The sequence below is a fragment of the Mastomys coucha genome, unplaced genomic scaffold (genome assembly GCF_008632895.1).
Source record: "Mastomys coucha isolate ucsf_1 unplaced genomic scaffold, UCSF_Mcou_1 pScaffold23, whole genome shotgun sequence".
In the NCBI taxonomy this organism is placed as follows: Eukaryota; Metazoa; Chordata; class Mammalia; order Rodentia; family Muridae; genus Mastomys; species Mastomys coucha.
Genome location: NW_022196906.1, coordinates 71,401,800 through 71,408,400, shown reverse-complemented (window position 1 = coordinate 71,408,400; position 6,601 = coordinate 71,401,800). Strand labels below are relative to the sequence as shown.

The 6,601-nt window shown below is 42.4% G+C and overlaps 1 non-coding gene across 1 annotated transcript; it reads left to right on the top strand.

Annotated features, from left to right (window-relative positions):
• The first annotated feature begins 425 nt into the window (after positions 1–425).
• On the top strand, positions 426–557 carry LOC116074110. Its single transcript, XR_004112080.1, has one exon. It is a non-coding gene; the product is annotated as a small nucleolar RNA SNORA17 (small nucleolar RNA).
• The last annotated feature ends 6,044 nt before the right edge of the window (positions 558–6,601 follow it).

Below are 6,601 nucleotides of genomic sequence, written 5' to 3'. Positions count from 1 at the left end.
GAGCATTCCCATCAGTCATTACACACAGTCTGTAGGCAAAGGGCGTTATGACCACTGAACTTATAAGTTATAACTTCACTGTGAAAACCGCAATAGTTCTCCAGCATATTCATCAATTTTGTAATGGATGAACAAAAAGACAATAAATATTGAAGTAATAAGATCACTAAAGATATTGATAGTGTTCTATAAAGAGTTGGAAGAAATGATTAAAGTGTTTCATTACAGAGAAATGCTAAATTATAACATAGGAATGTTTAATCAGATTTAAACATTAGACAGCACGAAAACTATCGGAGCATCACAAGATGCCCCATGAACATATACAATGTTTATGTTTTATGTATCAGCTAAAAAACATAAACAGCTTTAATGAAAATTAATTGAGGAATCCAAAAAAAAAAAAAAAAAAAACCTAAAAGGCACCTGCCCCTAGAGGAGTTTCAGGTGCGGCTGGTGTGGCACATGTGTGTCAGTAGGTGGCAGAAAGGAGAGAGGCTGTGTCTACTCTCAGTGTTCTGACCTGTGAACACCTGAAGGATCAGTAACCTAACACTCCCCCCCGAAAAAACTAGCCTGAGATGAGCACTGGTTCAATGCCAGGCAGGCCCAGGTTGGCTCCCAGGATGGGGAACACAAGCCAGAAACTAGAAGGTCTGCCTGTGGCCAAAGATCACGGGCAGGAGTGAGCCTCAGAGAAATTCATCTCACAATGGACCACTAGGATATGTCAGGCAATGAGTGTCCACCTGACTGGCACCACAGAGCTACAGACAGGGAACTAGGCTGAGGTGACCACCAGTCCAGTGTTACACAGACCTAGAGGGCAGATCATGCCCAAGAGGAGCCCCGCCCAGCATCATAATGCACAAGTAGGGTATAGCACTTCCAAGACCACTTCAGAGATGACCCCCAGACACTCAGAGATGCAGGATACCACTAAGAGGAGCAAGTAAATGGTAGAGAAATGAAAAAGAAACAGAAGATATGGTCTCAATGAAGAGAACCAAAACTGGAGACTCAAGAGTAGTGAAAAACAGCCTGATGTGAGTAACCCTGGATGCCTGCCCTGGACCATGATGGTGTCCTGGCCTGCGTTGCCACCTGAGGCCACATGGCTCTAAAGGAACAGAGGTCTGGTTACCTGTTACCAGAGACATGTCAAGGTATAATGGCTGTACAGAACTGTCCCCACTCCTCACCTGGGAATCCTGGGAGAGCTGGCCCTGGGGGTGTGAGAGCAGGAGAGATGACTCCACCCCTAGTCATCTGCAGTAAACTCTAGATTTCTGACCCCACACTTTATGGGTGTTGCAGGTAAGCCAACCCCAAGGATATGAGTCTGAGAGAACGGGCCCTGCCATTTGTCTGCCATGTAGGGACGCAGTTGAGGAAGAGATGCCCCCTGTCAACCCATGTCACCTATGGCAGACAGAAGAGCTGGCCTTGAGGTCATCAGAGCAAGAGACATATCTCTACCCCTCACCTGCTGCAGCATTCAGGGGACCAGGCCCCGGACTTCTCCTGGGCAGCACAGTAGAGCTGGCCCTGGATATAGGAATTACAGGTGAGCTAGCCTAGAGGGCACGAACACCTCTTACCTGATGGGCAATGGCTCTGAGAAGGGAGAGACATCTTCCCCTCCCTTGTCTGTTGCAAGCTATGGCATGAGGGAGAGCTGACTATATTTGTGAATAGAGCTTCCATAGAGAATTTGATTCTTATGTGTGTTATACGAATATTCCAGGACTTAGATTTACCCTCATTTTTAAGCTGCAGGGTGCCATTAATAAATCCTTCCAGAAGACCAGTGAATACAATTAAGGATAGCCAAAACTTTAAATGTAGAGGAGTAGAAGGAAGAAGAAATAGAAGTAGTTACTAAGAAAAGGAAGAAGAGAAGTTACTGAGTAAAACCAGAAGAGCCACAGATTTCAAAAGGTGTTTTCAGTAGGATAACCAGTTCAAGTATAGCTTGGACCACATAGAAAGAACAACCCTACCTCAAAAATACAAACTGTATCTGATATTTATTTATTTTTATATCTGATATTTAAATACAAATGTATTTAAAATATTAAAACTATGTAACAATCTCTCTGCTTCCAGAGTTACCTCTGTCTAAACAACAAGGAAACCCGGGTAAAATAAGGCTTAAATAATTTACAAAAACTAGAAACAAGGAAAAATGCAGGAAAGGGTAAGGCTTGATAGTCCGGAAATTATTATCGTGAAAGCAAATCAATGAAGCTTATTCCTGGTCATGTGATCTTTGATTTGACTGAGTTATATTATGTCACCATTCAAAGATGACAGTTACACTGATCAAATGTATTAGCATGAGATCTTGACTTGACTATCCGTCTCAAAATTATTAGAGTACAGGACCGGGGAGCACGTACTGTTTGGAACTCCAACTGCCTTAGGCATCTACATCAGTGGAGGACGGCCCCATTACTGCACTAAAAATCCTGGCATGTTCAAGTCTCCCCAAGTTATCTTACTTACTAATTCTATTTAGCAAAACCACAGTATCCCTGTTGTAAAAGTAATTTTTATTTGCCAGATATTAATTGTCCTCTCAGAGGCTACTGCTAAATTAGCCCACACTTTCTAGTTCTTTCTGAAATCTGTCTGGCTGGTTTAGCTCAGATGCTCTGGCTCAAACCTCTCTCTAGGCTGACTGAGTCAAATTGGCTTCTCCCAGGTTCTGACTTAATTACTCTGCTTAGAGAAATTGCCTCTGAACTCCACAAACTGACAGATTGGACAAACCAAACTGCTCTGAACTGAACTGATCTGAACTCAACTGCATTAAACTGAATGGTACCAAACTGCACTAAACTATGTTCATCTTGAGATGCCAAATCTTTTTTTTTCTTCATTTTTTTATTGCTTGTTTTATTTACATTTCAAATGTTATCCCCCTTTCCAGTTTCCCCTCCACAACCCCCCTATCCCTTTCTCCCTCCCCCTGACTCTATGAGGGTGCTCCCCCACCTGCCCACTCACTCCAGCTTAGTGTTCCTCTATCCTGGGTCATCACGTCTCCACTGGACAAAGGGGCTCCCCTCCCAGTGATGCCAGATAAGGCAATCATCTGCTACATATCCGGCTGGAATGATGGATACCCCCTGTGCACTCTTTGGTTGGTGGTTTAGTCCCTGGGAGCTTTGGGGGTTCTGGTTGGTTGATATTGTTTTTCTTCTATGAGGTTGCAAACCCCTTAAGCTCCTATGTTCCTTGCCCTAGCTACCCCATTGGGGTCCCTGGACTCAGTACAATGTTTGGCTATATACATCTGTATCTGTATTGGTCAGGAACTGGCAGAGCCTCTCAGGAGACAGCCATATCAGATTCCTGTCAGCAAGTACTTATTGGTATCAGCAATAGTGTCTGGGTTTGGTGTCTGCATGTAGGATGTATCCCCAGTGGGGTAGTCTCTGGATGGCCTTTCCTTCAGTCTCTGTTCCACTCTTTATCCCTGTATTTTCTTTAGGCAGGAACAATTTTGGGTTAAAATTTTGGAGATGGGTGGTTGACTCCATCCCTCAACCGGAGGCGAGGGGATGTCTAACCTCTGGATATGGTCTCAACAGGTTCTACCACCACTTTGTTGGGTATTTCATCTAATGTCATCCCCGTGGGGTCCAGGAAGGTTTTTGCTTTCCTGGCATCTGAAACTTTCTGGTTGCTACCCCCAGTTCCCCATCCCCTATTGCTATACACTTCTATTCAATTTGTTGACCCTCTCTGTACATCTACCCGATCTCCTCCCACACCAGATTCTTTCCCTCTTTTCCCCTCTCCCATTCCTATTCATCCCAAGCCCCTCTCACCTTCTACTTCCCTTGATTGTTTTGTTCTCCCTTCTAGTAGGACTGAAGTATCCATTCTTTGGTCTTCCTTCTTCTTGAGCTTCATGTGGTCCATGAGTTGTATCATGGGTATTCTTCTACTTGTTTACTTGTGTTCTCCTGTAATTTTTTAGGGATTTTTGTGTTTCCTCTTTAAGGGCTTCTACCTTTTTACCTGTGTCCTCCTGTATATCTTTATGTGAGTTATTTATGTCCTTCTTAAAGTCCTCTATCATCATCATGAGATGTGATTTTAATCAGTCTTGCTTTTCCAGTATGTTAGAGTATCCAGGGCTTGCTTTGGTGGGAGAACTGGGTTCTAATGATACCAAGTAGCCTTGGTTTCTGTTGCTTATGTTTTTGCCCTTGCCTCTCACCATCTGGTCATTTCTGGTGTTAGCTGGTCTTGCTGTCCCTCCTGTAAGCCTATGTGTCAGCACTCCTGGGAGACCAGTTCTCTCCAGGAGGAATTTGGGAATAGATAGCTGTGGCACAGGGTCACCTGGGGCACAGACAGAAACCAGAACTCTCCTGTTCCTGTCCGTTTCTAGGTTCCCATGTCCTGATGGCACTATGCAGGTCCCTCTTGGACCAGGAATTTGAGCAGAAGTGGTGTTTTTACCTGTGCTCTCTTCTGGCGGAATTTAGATATGGAGGGCTGTGGTATAGATTCAGCTACAGGGCACAGATGGTGACATGCCAAATCTTTTAAGTTCAGACTCCATTTTAGAGAACCTGAGCTAAGTTTGAACTCAGGTAATCTTAACAGGCTGGTACCTAACATTAGTCTCCAAGTTGTCCCCCAACAAAACAGGAGCCTAGCTCCAGTTTCTATGCTAATCCCTAATAAGAGAGCATTTCCAGGTTATACCCTCAAGAAGACCAGTGTCTCCAGGTTATTCCCCCAACAAACCTGAAACCCCAGGTTACAAGCCCATCCCCTGCCTAATGACCACCAACACAGAAGAGAGCAGAAATTAAGTTTATTATATGACTCCCAGTACTAATACATTATGTTAAAGGCCACATTAGCTTTCCAGTTAGATGCTTGCACACATACTCCTTGCTCGCTGCTTACTATAAAGCCAAGCTCCAATAGACATTCAGGTCTCTTTCCCTCACAACTAAACTGTTCTGCATGACGGTGGTACTTTGGGAGAGGCGGTTGTGAGCTAGCTTGAATAGAATAAAGACCCTGCTGTGTATTGCATCAAATTGTCTCTTGTCTGTTTTTGTTTGTTTGCTTGTTTTGTGACCACTAACATTTCCCTGGCACAACAAACTCAACTCCTCTGCATTGCCTGAACTCAGTTGAACTGCATTCACTGAACTGACTCACTCTGTGTTGCTTTTAAGTAGCCTCTCTTTCCTATTTCTTCTCCTGAGAGTTGGGCATATCCTATCTCTGATTCATTCTGTCACATCTTTCTCTGATTCGTTACTTTGTCTGCCCCTGAATTGGACTTCACTTTCAAACATGGCTGCTTCCTTCTACAAACTAAAGTTATGGTCATTGTTTAGGATTAAAAGTGTGTATTCAGGGAGTGTCTGCATTCCAGTCAGAGGGATTGAAGATTTGTGTCATTCCAGCCAGGTCACAAAGACCTAGAAGAGCAGCCACGTTGCTGGATTAAAATTTCTCTTCACATGTCATAACAGTATCATTTCCTCCAAAATTGTTGTCTGTTCTTTGTCACTTTTAACTTCACCAATTCAATGTACAGAACATATAAAATATTTATATGAATTTCATAAAATAAAACATAGGTTTAGGGGAAGTTTGGTTTCTACATATGTCTTCTACTTGTAGCAGTTTTTTTTTCTTACAACTACCACCTTCTGGGATTATTTAAAGTCAGTTGTGATTTTGTACTAAAATCTATACTTTCCTGAGAAAACCAAAGTTGGTAAAGGATGTGGCATTTCGGTTGTCTTCAACTTTGCATAGAGTTATTCCTGGTTATATGCAAAACTTCCTCATCACTTCTAACAAATTTTTGAGGGAAAATGATGTATGTAAGGTGTTAAGACTGTCAGTAAACATCCAAAGAATAGCACTGAGTGCCCTTGATTATTTCCTCATTTATAAGTAGAGAACATCTCGCTGTAACGAACTGATAAGGCATTTCCTCTACTTCCATCCTCTGAGAAATTTGTCATTTTGTCAGGGAGGAAAAGGAAGGAGGCTCAGTCCTACTTTGTCACCCTCAGCAGCCTGAAAAATTCCCTTAATTTTTTAAAGACCTTGTCGAAGGTCAAGACAGCATTCATACCTTCCACACGAAAGTATTCCAGGAATAATCAATTTGAAACAGAATTAAGATTAACCAAAACTGTTTTAATATAAGCATGACTCTTAAAAGAGAAAAGAGGCACTCAGAAAAAGATCACACACCTCAGAGCATGGATGTAGACTTCTCTAAGCAAGTTGCATATACTTAGTTGTCTTTACTATAACCATATATAGAATTTTGGCAGTTTTGAAGATATTTTCTTCAAAGGGTTGCTAAGAAGTATAAATGAAGACAACACAGGATTATTGAAAACTAGGATAGCTTCTCTGCAAAGTCTAGGGGTGAGTGTCTTCAAAAGTATTAAATAAAAGGAATGTAGCCTGCCTAAGGCTATGTATACTTTAGCCTTAAGTCAGGTTCACTATTATTCTTACAACAAGAGCACAACAACAAAAATCCTTTACAAAAACAAGAAGGAGGAGGAGGAGGAGGAAGAGGAGGAGGAGGAGA